Consider the following 18,249-nt stretch of genomic DNA (forward strand, 5'->3'; position numbering starts at 1 on the left):
GGAGCTGGAAATGGCATATATTAAGCGTAGTGTTTCAACTTTAATGGAGAACTGCAATATGCAAGGGGAGTGAAAAAGTCAGCTTGGTGTCGGATCGCAAGAGGGGGAATTTGCTGAATATCTTGGAGATGGCTTTTCAGAGCTGCTTATGTTTCAGCCTTCTCAGGGAAATGCTATCTTAATTAGGGTATTGGTGTAAGAACACGGATCCTGTTAAGGAGCTTAACGTGATGCATCCCTCAGTGAGAGTGTTCATAATATGATTGAATTCCTACTGCAATTTGAGAAAGAGAAGCATACGTCATATATATCAGCATCACACTGGAATAACGGGAATTACAGAGACATGGGAGAGGAGCTTACCCAGGTGGATTGGAGAAGGAGACTCCTGAGGATGAAGGCAAGTAAGAAATGGCTGAATTTTCTGAAAATGGTTCATAAAGCGAGGAAGAAAGCAATGAGCATAACCAGAGGCACCACACACCTCGGTCACTCCCTGTTTGACCCGCTGCCGTCCAGCGAAAGTTCAGGACACTAAAATCCAGAAGAAATAGACTGCGGAACAGGTTCTACCCCAGAGCTGTAGCCTCCATCACACCACTCCCACAGAACAATGACCGAAACTGTGAGCACACACATGCACACAGAAGGACTCAAATCCTTGCACTAAGGGCACTTTGCGCATTACTGTCATATTCTGGTGCTGCTGCAACATAGTTTCTGCTACTTATCTATTTAATACTGCTTTATTATTACTGTCTTGGTTTTATCTACTTTAGTTAATTGCCTGAGAGGAATCCAAACAGAGTTTCATTGTATCTTTGTATAATGATAATAAAGATCATTCATTCATTCGAATGATAGATATGTCCCACAGAGGAAGAAGTTCTCAAATGGCAGGGGTAGTCAATCGTGACGGGCAAAGGAAGTTAATGATAGCATAAAAACCAAGGAAAGGGCTTAACGTTGAGAACTGTGTGGGTAGGTAGATGATAAAGAAGCTTTTAAAATCCAACAAAAAGGAAACTAAACAAGTTAAAGGACGAAACAATATGAAATACGAGGGCAGACTAGCCATTTGTCAGATACATAAAGAGTAAACAGAGAGGTGAGAGTGGATATTGGATCACCAGGAAATTATGCTGTAGATATAATAATGGGGAACAAATGGGGAAGAGGAAGTTAATGCAGACATTGCATCTGTCCTCATGGTGGAAGGCAGACGCTGTCTGCCAGAGGTCTCTGAGTGTTAGGGAGCAGGAGTGAGTGTCATTGCTATTACAAAGAAAACAATCCCGAGGCAAACTCAAAATGTCTTAAAATGCATAAGTCACGGCCTGTCAGTATACATCTCGTGGTTCTGAGAGATGTTGCTAAAGAGATAACGTTTGCATTGTGCATGATCTTTCAAGAACCACTTGATTCTGGCATGTTGCAGAAGAACTGGAAGATTTCGATCGTTCAGCAGAGAGGTAGATAATTTAAATGAAATTAATGGCCAGTTAGCCTATCCTCCGTGATTGGGAATGTGTCGGAGTCTTTTATTATGGATGAAGTTTTAACGTACTTGGAGTCTAATGGTAAAATATGTCAAAGTCAACATTGTGTCTGTGAATGAAAACCTTGCATGTCCAATCTAATAAAGTTCTGGCAGGGCATCAAGGTATTTTGGGAGAGTGCAGGTGCGTGAGGTTGAGTAGGACCGGGATCAACCATCAAGGAATTACAGAGCAGCTTCAATGAGCTGAATGTTCTTATTCTGCTCCTATGATCATCCTATGATCTTTTTTCGTAAGTACTGCGCAGCACTATAGTATGTTGTATCCATGACCACAATATTTTCCGTGAATACTGGAAGTCTTCAGTACACACACCAAATACTTGATAATGGCAGCAGGTCAGTCAGCATCTACAGTGGGGTATAAACGATTGACATTTCGGGCCGACACACTTTATCAGCAGTGGCCAAGCTGGAATAAGAAGGCTAGAGGAATATAAGTTGGTGGATGCTGGATTACACGAAGTTAGAGTGGAGCCCAGTGATTGTATATATGTGTGTTGGGGGGTGGTGATATTAGAAATTGTCTGGCTTTAGGTGGATGAGGCAAAGAACTGCAAAGAGGGAATACCGTATGAGAGTGTAGTGGAACATGAAATAAAAGGAACGACGTTTGGGTCTTGTTAGCTGCCCTGCACTACCTTCACGTGCTCATTTCGTTCCCTTTATTTTTTGATCTTTCTGCCTTATCTATTGAGTCCCTCTGGCGTTTTCTATGCACTTCACATCTCCAGCATCCGCCGTTATGATCTGCAAACTAGTGTAATAATGATCACGCATTCTCACTCCCTGACTGTCTTCAATGTTCGGTATACAACAGATGCCTTCCACTGTGAAGGATGATGCAACATACACATTTGGTTCCTCTGCCATGTCTGCACCTACCATTACGATATCTCCAGCATCATTTTGTATTGTTCCTATATCTACCTTCGAATCTCTTTTACCATTTACCTACTATGTAAACAGCTTTTATTATCGGCTTTGATATTAGTCGACAGCTTCCTCTCATATTTCAGCTTTTCCTTCCGATGACGTTCTTAGTTTCCTTCTGCAAGTTGCTAAAAGCTCCTCAATCCTTTATCTCCCGCTAGCTCTGGCTTCGTTGTATGACCTCTCTTTTGGTTTTACTTTGGCTCTAACTTCTCATGTCACCCACGTTATTGTCCTTCTTCCCTTTGAAAACTTGTTCCTTTTTCGGGTCGCCTGTAGTGTGCTGGCTGGGGTGGGGATGGAGGAGAAGTAAGTTCTAAAGTAGCATTTTACCGTGTCCTGTGTTACATTGAGTGCCTGCGATTGGTTTGCTGTGCAGTGTCCTTTTTGTCACGAAATTTGCCGGGTAATTTCAACGAGGAGAAATACGTGATTTTTAACATGATACTTTTCTGCGCTGCTTCGATAATCTTTCATTCCAGCTTGTATCAATTCTCGCTAAAAATTCACTGTGGCTGCAGAGGTGTTTGCAATTTGGCTTCCAGTTTTTGCTTACTTTTTTGTATCTTTTCGCCTAACTGTTCTGTCGTATTGTTAAAGCCGGAGAAAAATACAGAAAGAAACATTTGCTCGTTTAAGTGTCCTTATAAGAGCATTATGTAGCATTTGTTTTGCGTGGTCTATTCGGTGACAGATTATTATCGTTGAACGAGGCGATTTGCAGTCTGAATCCTGTTTTGCAAACTGTGCATTCAACGAGTTACAATAACGTAAGAAATGTAAAACCTTTACAATTCAGAATAAAGTGTAAAATTTACAGAGAAAATGCGGTCCGGATGATCATTAAAGTGCACAATAATAATGATTTGTATTGTCCCGTTGTGTCCACTTTGGTTCTTTGTTCTCCTTCATGGAAAGTATCCATCGAGGATTATAGATGGGTGGATCTGTCTATCATTGAGAATAATTGACAATACACTCAGTGACCAAGTTAATCCTTGCGCATGTCTACTTGCACGTTGATGCAAATATCTAATCTGCGAATCATGTGGCAGTAACACAATGCATATAAGCATTCAGACATGGTCAGGAGGTTCGTTGATTTTCAGACCAAACATCAGGAAGGCAAATGTGATCTTAGTGACTTTAAACTATGGAATGTATGTTCGTGTTAGACCGGTGGTTTGAGTATAACTGGAACTGTTGATTTCCGTGCACAACAGTGTGAAATAGAACAAAAAACAGTTCAACAGTGTGTCTTTATCTTCAGAAATTTGTGGAGATTCAGAAAGTCATCCGAACATCCTTGGCAATCTTCTCTCAGTGTGATGCTAAAAGTGTGCTGACTGGCTGCATTAAATCCTGGTGTAGGAGTACCAATGTCGTTGACCGGAAAATGCTAATAAATTGTATTAATACGGCTTCGTAGCTCACGGGTAAAATGCTAAGAACTATTGAGCACATGTGCACATCTAAGTGAGACGTTGCCATAGGAACGGAGCATCCATTATCAAAGATCATCACCACTCAGGTCATGCCTTCTACTTGCTGTTGCCTTCAGGTTGAAGGTTCAAGGGCCTCAAGACTCGTACCACCTGTTTCAAAAATAGTTACTACCATCAATCATGATGTCCTTGAACAAACTGGGATAACTACACTCTTTTAAGGAATCCTTTAACTTGTTATTCCCTCCTCGTTATTTATTTCTATTAATTTACATATTCATATGCAAAGTTTATTATCCATTGATCCTCTTTACAGGGACTGCTCTATAGAATTGCTACGGATGCCCACAGTAAACAATCGCAGATTGGCAACCATGCACTCCGATAATAAATTATACTTTGACTTTGAATTAGACATCGAGTGATCAGTAGACCAGCGGGTTAAATACCCTGTTGTTGAGAGAGATCAAAGGAGTATGGCCAGAATAGTTCGAGTTTACAGGAAGGTAATATTAACTCATAGCAGGTTCAGGAGGTAACCTGACAGAGGCGTAGACTGGTGAGAGTTCTTAACCCTTTTTTTCCAGGGAAGGTGGCCAATTACAAGAGGGTACAGGTTTGATATCAGAAGCGAACGATTTAAAAGGCATTAGTGGCGGCTTCTTCACAAAGGGTGTGGTGCGTATTTGGAATCAACTGCCAGAAATAGGATTGAGGCGAGAAGCACTGCAGCAATTAAATGTCAACTAGATAGGAGCATGAAGTGAGAGATTTATTTCCTTACTTGTTTGCAAAGGATCGGAAGTGCATCTAAAGATCATGTCAAATCAAGGAACATTTATTGCAACTGAACGACATATGCGTATAACTGTATATGTATATGGAAACGAGATGAGGTTTCTCTGAGCTAAGGTGGAAAGCACTTAGTACATTTAACATTCATATCGCACAATAACTTATGAAGCCATGCTTAAAATCTGCAGATGAATCACATATAATGACAAGCAAAATAAAGTACATTAATATTAATTATTGTAAGATACAGGACAGATTAACCAGTGACGCTTTGAATATGACGCGGCGTGGAGTTTAGCAGAAACTTTGCGGAAGACATTGATTCACATCTTGATCTTTCTTGCTTTCATGCAGTGTAGCCTACGGATACAAAGTCAAAAAGGATGCCGGATGGATGGCTGGGATTCGTATTCAGATCAAGGGCCCTGCGTGAGCAACACTCCTGCTGATTGTTCCCGGTGGATGGCAGGAGACCGCTCTGATCTTCTTGGATGTTCGCACATTCCTTTGTAGATTGCGATCCTACCTGTCCTGATACATTCAACAGTGCTTCACTATTTCACTGTAAAACTCATCTTAGATGTGGTGGACCATGCTTGCCTCAATATTCTTGGGAAGTGAAAGCTCTGCTGTGTGAATGTGTGGTGCAGAGTAGATTTAATAGCTGCATCACAGCCTGCAAATACCAAACCATTTGAACGGAAAATCCTACCAAAAATTAGTGGATACGTCCGATCCATGATGGGTAAAGCCTTCCCCACGATTCACAACATTTACTCCAAACGTTGACTGAGGAAAATAGCATCCATCATCAGAGACTCTCAGCACCCACGACATTCTCTCTTAAAGCTGTTGCCATAGGAAGATAGTACAAGAATCTCAGAACATGCAACGCTAGGTTTAGGAACAGTTAGTATCCCTCAACAATCAGGATTTTGAAGCACAAGTGTTAACTTCAGTCAACTTCACTGCAATGTCTCTTAAAACTTCGGACACACTTTCAAGGACTCTTCATTTTATGTTCTCGATATTATTGCTTATTTACTTAGTATTATTATTTTTGTAGTGGCAAACTTATTGTCATTTCAACACCGGTTGAGCGCCCACATTGGTGCTGTCATTAATGGATCTGTCGTGGTTAATATTCTATTAAGGCATTATTAAGTATGCCGGCAGGAAATGAATGCCAGAGCTGTATACGGAGACATATAGTGTATGAAATGTGATAGTAAATTTAAGTTAAGCTTTGAAATGCGAGGAAATGAAACCTGCTCACAGGGCAACAGAGCTGGCGTGGACGAGTTGGGCTGAAGGCCTCTTTCTGTAAGACACAATCAGTCAGGAAATCGTCTTTCCCCAACATGAGTCTGTGATACTGCCACAATGAAGACATCGCACTAAGCTCCTATTAATTCAAACGACCAGCAGCCAGAAATATTATAATTATAACTCTGAGCAGGGTCGAACCAATAGTCTCTACTCTAAATTGAGAGCACTGGCAGAGAACTCATTGCATACGGACAATTTTGGCGGCAAACTTAACCTTTATCACAGTGCGAGGAACAATGGTTTAGTTCTGATGCTATCTTTCAGGAGTTTGTACGTTCTTCCCGTGACCACATGGACACCCCCCCCCCCCGGTGCCTCGATTTCGTCCACATTCCAAAGACATACAGTTGGGATTAATGGGTTGTGGGCATGCTACGCTGATTTCCCCAGGATGGCGTCACTTGGCCAGCACAAACCTCGCTAACTTGACAGAAACGACGCATTACACTATAGTTTTTAAACGTGCATATGATAAGTAAGGCTAATGTCATATCTTTTAAAACGTATTTTGTCTGTCCATTTCTGAAGAAGAGGATCGCAACCGTTTTTATTCCATGGACCGTTAAGCAATGGGCCCGTGGATCCTAGGTTGGAAAATCCTGTCTGAAAGATTCTTCAAACTGAAAGGTGTGCCACGTCTCCTCCCAAACACGCAGCCTGACCTGCTGACCTCCGATTTTCTCCCACATTCCAAAGCTGTGCGTGTTTGAATTTCAAAGGACAAAATAAACCTACTGTAATAGTATACCTTAATCATAGAGTCATTTAAAAGTACATACATAAATAGACCCTGCAGCCCAACTGGTACGTGCGGAACTATTTAAACTGATCTATCCCACACATTTGGACCTAGACAATAACACACAGACCCATACGCTTCTCATCAGTATACCTTTCAAAACTTCTCATCAACGCTGAAATTGAACACGCACCCATGACTTGCGTGCACAGCGGGTTCCATGTTCTCAGGATATATACCATGTATATCGTTGAGGCTCATTTTCCTGCAGACATCTAAAGAAAATTAAAGGAATACAACGGAATTCATGAAAAAAACAGACATTGTAAATCTAGAATCCCTGAACATGAGTCTATATGCAGTGGAGAAATGGACATAGGGCAACAACTGTTCATGGACCCGTTGGTTGGGACCCATGACTCCTGAACCTCAAACCGACTGTAGTAGCGAGAAGTGAGGGAGACGTGTCGGACGCAGGCAGACGGGACGGGTTCAGTTTGTGATTTTGGCAGTCACGGAATACTGGGGCTGTTTACTGCTTCTTTTCCTCACTAGGTCCTCGACGTTTTAATCTGGCTTGAGGTCCAATTAGACGCGCTCATTCACCGATAGCCGATCTTTGTCTGCTTCAAGGTGTTGCATCTGCATTCCTGCGAGTTAAGTTCATCGAATCGTTCAGGAAATCATAAGAACACTGGTCTACACAGTCTACAGTTCAGAAGTAAGTTGCTCAGTGAAATTACAGGCTGCCGATTGTATCAACCATAGGTGAGAGGAAGTATGTATAGTGGCATATCTAATATTTTTGTGATTTGCCCGCGTCAGTGCTCCCATCCAACGCTAGCGCTATTTGTAAGTAGGATTAGTAGTTAAATGGGTGTAATTACGCGGCTTGGGCTCGTTGGATTGAACGTCCCTATCAGTACACCATATATCTAAATAAATAATAAAACATGGCCAATATGAAATAGAGAAGAATCATATAAAGTCTAACCTAACAGGAGATGATTGCTGGAGACAAGTCAGATCAGAGCACCGCTGAGCACTTTTGTGGATCGAAGGGCCGGTACAGTGATCCACTGTTCCTTGTTGTTATCAACCGAGAGTCAATCATTTTTTCAGCAGTTTCCCAACATCGTAAGATCAGAGTTGGGAATTGTCATTGTAGTACGCCCTGTGTTCAGATTTAGACGAAGCTTCTCTGAATAAGAAGCAATCCATTACAAAGAAATAAAAGGATAATATTCAAAATAAGATTGATAAAGTGTATAAATACCTGCGGCACGTAATCAACCTCCACAAACAACCTTCAGCACGTAAATCTGCTCGCTTCTCTTGATACTTACCAACAAACCATTTTCATCTCTAGGAAAGTGGAGCAGAATCAGAAAATAGGCGTCAGACAATAATGCACGGAAACAGGCCATTTGGTCTTACTAGTCTCTGGCAAACTGTTAGGCTGTGTCTTCCTGTCGAGTGCACCCGAACCAAAGCCTTGCATACCTTGAATTCCACGATCCTGTCCAAATTATTGATATGCATCTGCTGTGATTTGCATTGCTTGTATTGCTGAAATTATCCATGCCCACACACCCTGCACCTTCTTCTCGTCTCCAGATGCTTTCAATAATAAACTGATGAGAAATGCATGCTAAGTGTAGCACAACCAAGGTTCTAGAAAGCATCAGGGTGACTTCAAATACAGGGCCGAATTTGTACCAGGTTGTACTTCAGGGTACCACACGGTAGGCTTATTCAGAAAGTCAGAAAATTTTGGATCCAGGGAAATTTGGCCAGGTGGATGCAGAAAGGGCTTGCCTGCAGAAAGCTGAGCGTCGTGGTGGAGGGAGTTCATTCGTATTGTAGGGTTGTGACTAATGGTTTTCCACAAGGATTGGTTCTGGGACCTCTACTTTTCGGGATTCTTATTAACGATCTGGATGTGGGGGTAGAAGGACGGGTTGGCAAGTTTGCAGACGACACAAAGGTTGGTGCTGTTGTGGATAGTGTAGAAGATTGTCGAAGATTGCAGAGACACCTTGATAGGATGCAGAAGTGGGCTGAGAAGTGGCAGATGGAGTTCAACACAAAGAAGTATGAGGTGGTACACTTTAGAAGGACAAACTCCAAGGCAGAGTACAAAGTAAATGGCAGGATACTTGGAAGCGTGGAGGAGCAGAGGGATCGGTGTACATTTCCACAGATCCCTGAAAGTTGCCTCACAGGTAGATAGGGCAGTTAAGAAAGCTTATGGTGTTAACTTTCGTAGGTCAAGGGATGAAGTTTAAGAGTCGCGGGGTAATGATGCAACTCTATAAAACTCTGGTTAGTCCACACTTGGAGTAGTGGGTCTAGTTCTGGTCGCCTCCCTATAGGAAGGATGTGGAAGCTTTGGAAAAGGTACAGAGAGATTTACCAGGTCGCTGCCCTGTTTAAAGAGTTTGCATTATGATCAGAGATTAAAGGAGCTAAGGCTTTACTGTTTGGAGTGAAGGAGGATGAGAGGATATATGACAAAGGTATACAAGATATTAAGAAGAATAGATAGAGTGGGCAGTCTGCGCCTCTTCTTCAAGGCACCATTGCTCAATACAAGAGAACATGGCTTTAAGGTAAGGGGTGGAAAGTTCGAGGGGTATATTAGAGGAAGGTATTTTACTCAGAGAGTGGTTGGTGCGTGGAATGCACTGCCTGAGTCAGTGGTGGAGGCAGACACACTAGTGAATTTTAAGATACTACTAGACAGGTATATGGAAGAATTTAAGGTGGGGAGATATATGGGAGACAGGGTTTAAAGGTTGGCAAAACATTGTGGGCCCAAGGGCCTGTATTGTGCTGTATCGTTCTATGTTCCACGTTCTAAACTCCTCAATAGACAGAGTTACGCAGCATGGGGTCAGGCCCCTTCAGCCCAATTCGTCAATGCCTACCATATTGCATATGTACGCGTGAACTCTTTGCCTGTGTCCGGCCAGTATCCCTTTAAACCATCCTATCAACGTATCCGTCCGAAACAAATCTAAATGTTGTACTTGTACCAGCCGGCATCATGTTCATATACAGAACAATGCCCTTCAGACCCCTTGAAGTATCATGATCTCACCTTTAACCTAATTTTAGTCTTGAAAAGCTGTGATCAATATCAGCGAACATAGAATGTAATAAATGGGTCGACGCCAACCCTTTGGCCCGTCTGCTCCCGCCCAACCTTGCACGAACTAGTGCTGTTTAACCCACATGGAGTTTTGCTTCCAATCGAAAGGATATAGTTCAATCCGCGATTTACAAACCTAAACAAAAAAAAAAAATCCGCTCCAAGATTCGGATTAATCTAGAATATTGCATTACTGATTGGATCAGTCAGTTCGTAAACAGTCACCAAGAAGAGTGCACGCCGTAAGGCATTTTCGATTACAATAGGGAAGACGTCTTAATTAGATCTATGGTGCTGCGCTTTGTTACGGAACCCGGTGATTTAGAGTGTACTGAGGATTCTTTTTTTTTAAACTTGAACTTGAAACTGTGCCATTAATCCTCTCTGGAAATTACGCTTTTGTCCCTCGAGGACGAACGAAATGGTGTCTCTAAATCGTTTACTTTCTCATAAACCATGAGTATATAAAGACGAGGAAAGGAGCGGGGTGTTAGAATGAGAATAGCTCCTCTCCGTGACGATGCGTTGTCTACGTTGCTACCTCCTGTTACTGTCCGGCCTTTTGCCCGCCAGATTGACGGAGGAACCAAATTGCAAGCCCTGGGGTGACTTTGGTTTGCTCGGCCTTACTAAGGAAGCTGATATAGTCCTCGGCGGAGTTATCAGTGTCCACGTCGACGTGGAAGATCAAGACATATCTTTTAGAACGCAGCCGCAAGCGGTACAATGTGCACTGTCAGTATAAGTTTCGTAATGATGTTATTGAGGGGTTTCAATTTTATGTTGATGTAAAGTATTCGTGACACTGGAAGACGCTTTTTATTTTATGATTATGAATATTATAGTCTAGTAATTAACAAAATGTATCATATAATATTTATTTTCGTTTTGTTTTCTATCTTGAACCTTTAACCGAATATGGGCTGTCAATTTACCAAAGGCTAACACCTCAGTAAAATTTGACTAATATTCCGTTATTCTTGGACCATGATCAGTTTCAAGATCAAAGTTAACGAAGTTTTATTGTCATATGCATAAGTAAATATATTGCATGGTGGTATGAAAAAGTACAGTTTTGCATGGGTGCAAACAAAAAGTGCAGGTTTGCAAAGGGGAAGAACCATTATGCAGAGTTGCACTGCCCTTACGAGAGACCATTTTAATTTTGACACGAACTGTTCTCTGCAGTCGGAACAACTGCCAATCCGAAAAGCATAACCAGTACAAACAGACGAAAATCTATTTATAATTACTTTTAAAATAAAGTGTGTGAAGTTGTCATAACTAGGGAAAAGGTTCTTGGAAATGTGAAAAGCCTGGATCAGATGCTGTAAACCCCGGGGTTTAAAAAGGCGTGGCAGAAAATATTATTGACGTATTTGCAATGATCGTCCAAGAATCAACTGTTTCTGGTACGGGTCCGGAACACAGGAGAAATTCAAATATCACTCCAGTAATCAAGAAGACCATAAGACCACAAGACATAGGAGAAGAATTAGGCGAGTTAGCTCGTCGACAAAGGGGAGAGGCAGAAGAAAGGCACGTATAGGCTAGATAGCCTGATCGCAGTGTTTGTCAGGTTGTTACAGTCATGTGTTAAGGATGTGGTTTTGGGTATCTCGGACTGACATGATAAGGTAGGGCGTGGTCAGTATTTTATTCTTAAGGAAAAAGTTTGCCTGACAAATCTGTTGGAATTCTTTGAAGAAACAATGAGAAGGATAGACAACCGAACAACTTTTGATGTTTTGCGTTTGGATTTTCAGAAGGAATTTGATATTGTGTAGCACATGAGACTGCTTAACAAGTTTCGAGCCAATAGTATTAAAGGAAAGATTCCAGCATGGAAAAGCCGTGATTGCTTGGCAAGTGGGAATAAAGGAGCTTTGCCGATTGTCTACAGGTGATTATTAGTAGAGTGTACGGTATTCCGACCGATTCTTTTTAAGTCTATGATTAGGAATTGATGCCTTGTTGCAAAGTTGTCAGACGATGTTGAGATTAGGGCAGTGGCAAGTATTTTGAGGATTTACAACGGCAACCGAAGGACATAATGAAAATGTTGAATGTTGAAGAATTATCGAAGATATTAGGAGAGTGAGCAAACAAGTGGCAGATGCAGACGAATATGACCCTTCGGTGGCAGTTTGGTGGAATAAATAAAAGTGTAGTCTATTTTCGAAATGGAGAGGAAATAAAATAATCCGATCTGCAAAGGGACTTGGGGAGTCCACTTGCAGGATTGCCGGTGAAGAGGAAGGCAGGTGAAAATCATTGATTTCGAGAGGAGTAGAATATGAAGAAACAAGGATGTAATATTGTGGTTTATATGACGCTGGCCTCTGTTGGAGCACCGTGAAGAGTTTTGGGGCCCATATCTGAGAAAGGAAGTGCAGATTTCCCAAAGATTCACAACAATGGTGGTTCACAACAATATTTCTGATTATGAAGGATATATTGCTTGAGCAGCATTTAATGGTTCTATGCCTATATTGACTGGCATTTAGGAATATGGGAAGGGGGGATCTCACTGAATGTTGAACCTAAAATATAGTTTGGGTGTAGAGGATATTTCCTAGACTGGGGGAGTCTGAGACCAGATGGTGCATCCTCGTGATAGACTGAAATCTGTTTAGAATGGAGATGTGGAGAAATTTACTTAGCCAGATGGTGGTGTATCTGTGGAATTATTTGCCACTGGCGGCTAGGGAGGACAGGTCACTGATTTCTTGTAAGGCAGATGTTGATAAGTTCTTGAATGTTAACGGCGTGAAAGAGTATGGGAAAAAGCAAGGAAAAATGGGATTGGCAGGTATTATAAATGAATGGCGTAGCAGACTCGAAGTGCCGATTTATTTTCCTATGCCTTATGCTCTCATGGTGTTATATTTTAACAACAAAATTTTCAGGAAAAACTCAACAGGTTAGGCAGTAGCCACGGAAATTGAAGTCTTTTGTGTTTCAGGCCAGATACCTTGCTTACGGAGTGGAGACTGACTCAATGTGCTACCGGGGTAGGAATGGAGATTCCTAGAATAGTGCAGATAATTCGTCATGTTGGTGGGGAGGATTTGTTATTTTATAGTTTGAAGGGCATAGTTTAGAAGAGGTATTATTAAGAGTAATTCGTAGAGCAGTAATTTGTGGGCAGAATGGCAAGTTCATATGCTGCACTGGTTTACGTCCTTTGTTTTGTCAGCAACCAGAAAGAGTACAATGCCTAACTATGAGTAAATCACCAGATAATACCCGGAAATTCACTTTCTTTCGGACATTCGCAGCAGAACAAATAAATACAATGCAATCAATTAAAAAGTACACACAAAGACTTATAAGCTACCAAGGTGCAGATAAAGACAATTTAATAATAATAATAATAATAATAATAATAATCATCATCATCATCATCATCATCATCATCATCATCATCATCATCATCATCATCCATAAAACCGTCTGATATAATAATATAAGGTAAACAGGCAGGAGCAATTATTTAATAGATATAGCTGTCTCAAGCACAGATACCATACGGAAATCAAGATGTGAAAATAAACAGCGAAGTGCTGAATTTAAAGAGAAATTGAAAGACATGACGAAGGTATATATTTTTCCGATATTATTGTCTATAACTGATGTCATCCCAAATAGAGTACACAATAGCTTTAAAGAATTAGGTCTATACAATAATATCTGTGTGGATAGACATAAAGACAGAATATTAATCACTAGAATAGTCCGGAAGTTTCTATCATTTGAGAAATGAGCATGCATGGATATGCCAGTACCTCAAGTTTTACCATCCTGAACTGAAGTAACAAAATAAAATATACATAAAATAATTATATATGTGAATTAACAATATCCAATAAACGAGTTGTTGAGTCCTTGAAGCGAATCCATGGGCTGCAAAATCAGTCCAGTGTTGAGGTGAGAGAAACTATCCCCCTGGTTCAGGTCTGTTCCAGATCCAGCTGGTATAGTACCTAAGACTCGTGTACTTCCTTCACAATGGCAGATGCGAGCAAAGTGCTTGGAACGAAAACAATGCTAATCTACATAGATATAGCCAATAACATTCGGTCTGAGAATAAATTTAGTTTCTCTTTCCATAAATTCTGAAGTCTTGCTCCCTTATCATAATTCTTGTTCCATTTTCTTGCTGAGTTTTAAATAGTTTGAAAACCTTCGTTCATATCAGAGTGGCATTAATCTCGATAAAAATATGTTGGAAGTAATTTCTTCTTCATTCAGAATCAAGGTATGAGGATTCGATTTATTCCCGTCAGTTCCTGAATTAAATATTATTCCCTCTAAATATCTGGGTATCTTAATATTAAGCAACAAGCAATAGGCTGTAGGATCTCAGGATCTGTGGGAAGAAAGGAATTATGTAGTACAAACATTGCCTCAGGTCCTGATATGGATGATTCTACACGAAACTTATACAATTCCTTTCTTCTCACAGATGCTGAATTCCTTCAGCAGAGAATTACTTTTTTTGCTCCGTATTCAAGTATCTGCAATATGTCGTGTGTCTATCTTGATAGTAATGCTTCTTGGTTTTGCTTTATACATTGCCTTAGAAAAGCATTCAGCTCCCAATATTTTGCTCATGTAAGTTTGTATTACAACCAGCGATTTCAAGCAAATTAGATGAGAACTTTTATTTTTAAATCACATGCTCCTTTTCTAACCATATATGTCACCCAAAAACAGTAAAACTGCAAAGCATGAAGAACGAAAAATTGAAAAACTGGAATTTCCACACTTGAAACATATTCACACCTTTCTCATCAGTACGTAGGACAAATACTTCTCGCAGGTAATAGAGTCAGTAGTATTTTTGAAAACGTCTGTATAAGCTTCGCAGAGTGTTATGGATTAAGTTTTTCCTATCCCTTCTTGCCAAAATTGCTCAAGCTTGAGGAACAGATGACTACAGCAATTTTGAGGTCTTGCAAGTGAAGACTGATGCAAAATATTCATTTAGTTCATGAGGCACCGCCTGGCCCGGATTACCATTTCTCCTATTTCACTTTCAAGCGTTCTGTATGGACTTTCATCTCTTTTATTTTTTACATACTTGAAAAAGCTTTTTCTTTCTACCTTGATATTGATTGCTAGCTTACTTTCATTCTTCATCTTTTCCAACTTATGATTCTTTTAGTTGCTCTCTGAAGGTTTTTAAAGTCCTTAAATCCTCTAACATCCTGCTAATGTTAACTTTTCTGTATGTCCTCTGTTTTGCTTTTACTTTCACTTTGCTTTTACATTCACTTTCATTTTTCTTACAATCCACGGTTAGACCTTTTTTTGTCTCTATTTGAGCATCTCGTTCTTTTTGGAATACATCTGATCTACAGCTCCCTCATTTTCCCTAGAAACTCAAGCTATTGCTGCTCTGTTGCTATTCCTGTCAGCATGTCATTCCAATTTAATTAGGCCAGCTCCTTTCCCACACCATTATAATTTCCATTACTCAACCGCAATATTGCTATGTCAGACTTTACTTTTTCCCTATCGAATTTCAAGTTGAACGCAAGCATCTTGTGACCATACGTTCCTAAGTGTTCCTTTACTTTAAGTTCCCAAATCGTCTTTCATTCTATGCATAACACACAGTCTAATATAGTAGATAACATGGTAGGTTCAAGGACAAGTTGCTCTAAAATCCATCCCATAGTCATTCAACAATTTATCGTTCTTTAGATTCATTAACAGCCTGATTTTTCCAATTTAACTGTATGTTAAAGTTTCACAGGACTGTAATAAAATTGCCCTTAGGACACGCCTTTTTTTATTTCCCATTGTAATCTGTAATCTACGTCCAAATTACTGTTTGGATGCCTGGAATAACTGCATTGACGTCCTTTTTGCGCCTGCAGTGTTTTAACACAACCGACAAGGATACAACATCTTCCGACCCTATGTCGTATCTCCCTATTGATTTAAATCTATTACCTATTTTTTTAATCTACGGAGACATGCCAACCCCACTGCCAATCTTCCTATCCCTCCGATACGTTGAGCAGCTTTGGATATTCAGCTCCCAACTACAATTATCCTTCAGTCACGATTCAGTGATTGCCACAACAACATACCCGACAATCGGTAAAAGTACAACAAGATCGTCCACCTCAATTATTATACTATCTGCATTGACACGTAATACTTTGAGTACGGCATTTTCTACATTTTTTTTGCTTCTGCAACCCTAATGCACTACTACCCACGCTGTTGAATGTAGTGTTTTTTAACCTATAACCTGCCTGCCATTCCTGACAGTCAGTCAGTCAGTCTTTCTTTCTTTCTTTCTTTCTTTCTTTCTTTCTTTCTTTCTTTCTTTCTTTCTTTCTTTCTTTCTTTCTTTCTTTCTTTCTTTCTTTCTTTCTTTCTTTCTTTCTTTCTTTCTTTCTTTCTTTCTTTCTTTCTTTCTTTCTTTCTTTCTTTCTTTCTTTCTTTCTGTCTTTCTTTCTTTCTTTCTTTCTTTCTTTCTTTCTTTCTTTCCATGCATCCTATTCTAAATCCCTTCATTCCGGCTCCTACTCCCATGCTAAATGAACTTAAACCATCCCTAACGGGTCTGACAAAGCTGCCCGCGAGAACATTGGTCCCATTCAGATTAGGTGTAACCCTTCCCTTTTGTACAGTTCATGCCTCACCAGAAGAGATCCCAAAGATCTAAGAATCTGAATTACTGTCCCCTGTACCAGCTCCTCAGCCATGCATCTATTTACACAATCATCCCGTTTTTATACTTACTGGCCCGTGGCACAAATAGCAATCCAATAATTACTACGTTATACGTCATACCTCTCAGTTTTCTGCCTAACTCTCTATATTCCCTCTTCTGGATGCTTTGCTTTTCCTTCCTGTGTCATCGTCATCAATGTGTAACAAGACTACTTTCCCTTTCCTTCCAAAGTGCTGTGGACACGATGAAAGTCGGCCCTTACACTGGCACCTGAAAGGCAATATACCATCCGTGTGTTTCGTTCAGGTCCACAGAATCTTCTGTCCGTTCCTTTGATTATTGAGTCCCTTATATCGACGGTTCCCCTTTTCTTTCTCTCTCCCTTCTGCATCACGGGCCCGTGCTCACTGTCAATAAACTGGTCTCCGGTGTATTCCATTGTGAGGTCACTCCCACAGCAGTATCCAAAACAGCACTCTGATCACTGATGGCAATGGCCACAAGCAGAAACTTAGTGGAACAACTTACCCAGAGGCAATTCCTCTTCAAAGCCAATTCTTACTTTGATGCAAAGCGTGACAATCCAACTCTCATAACTGACGCACTGGCCTACACCTATTTGCGTTGCGTCTGCCCCTGAATGGGCCGCCGGAATGTCATGGAACGCTCACGATATTGTCCTTTTAAACCAGTGCCGCGAACCTGGGAAAAAGATCTCCGCTGTGCGCTGCTAGCGCCGTCAACCGGGGCAGCGGTGTGAGACCGAAAGCTCTGAAGCTCTCCCTATAAACGAGCATCCACGACAACGAGAAAACTCCTCGCTGTCCACTGCTCCTGTCTCTGATTGAATCGGATTAAGGCAGGATTCTGACTGGGTCACTAAATGACATCAATGTTCTACAATTCAAACCACTCCACGGTGGCTTTGGCAGTCATTGTGGTTTAAAAGACGAGCTTCTCCCTAGTTTAAGTTTTTTGGCAGTCGGTAGCAGGCCTATCCAGGATATCTATGCATTTAGTAGCAGACATCTTCCTCCCAATCCTGTGCGGTTTTCCATTCCCTACTGCTTTAAAGCATCCCTATAGCATGATGCTACCTCCACCGTACTTTACAGTAGTGATGGTGTTACCCGGCTTCTTTGCAGTATTAGATTTATGCAACACATACCGTTTATTGTTGAGGTCAAATCTTACATTTTAGCCTCAACCTGCAATAAGACGTTCCAAGTCTTTACAGTAACTTCCAAGTGACACTTGGCAATGATTTCTTTTTTTTTACTAATAGTTTCATCCTTTGTGAAAGGCGTGCGAGATGGTTGAGCCATGATGTACGATATCTTCAGTTTCAGCCACTGATCTGTGTAACTTTATCAGAATGAATGTTTGCGTTACGGTATCCCTCTTTCAAGTAACATTTTTCTCTGTCGACTCAGTTAAGAGGAACACAGTCTGGTTGTGGCTTCATATCGTTTACACTTTCTTACGATGGACTGCACTGAGATCTGGGGTATGTTCAGTACCTTCGATATGATCTTGCACGCATTCCCGGATTTGTGCTCCTCTATTATAATTCCAATGACTTCTCTTGAATGCTGTTTG

Source organism: Hypanus sabinus, chromosome 2 (genome assembly GCF_030144855.1).
Source record: "Hypanus sabinus isolate sHypSab1 chromosome 2, sHypSab1.hap1, whole genome shotgun sequence".
Lineage (NCBI taxonomy): Eukaryota > Metazoa > Chordata > Chondrichthyes > Myliobatiformes > Dasyatidae > Hypanus > Hypanus sabinus.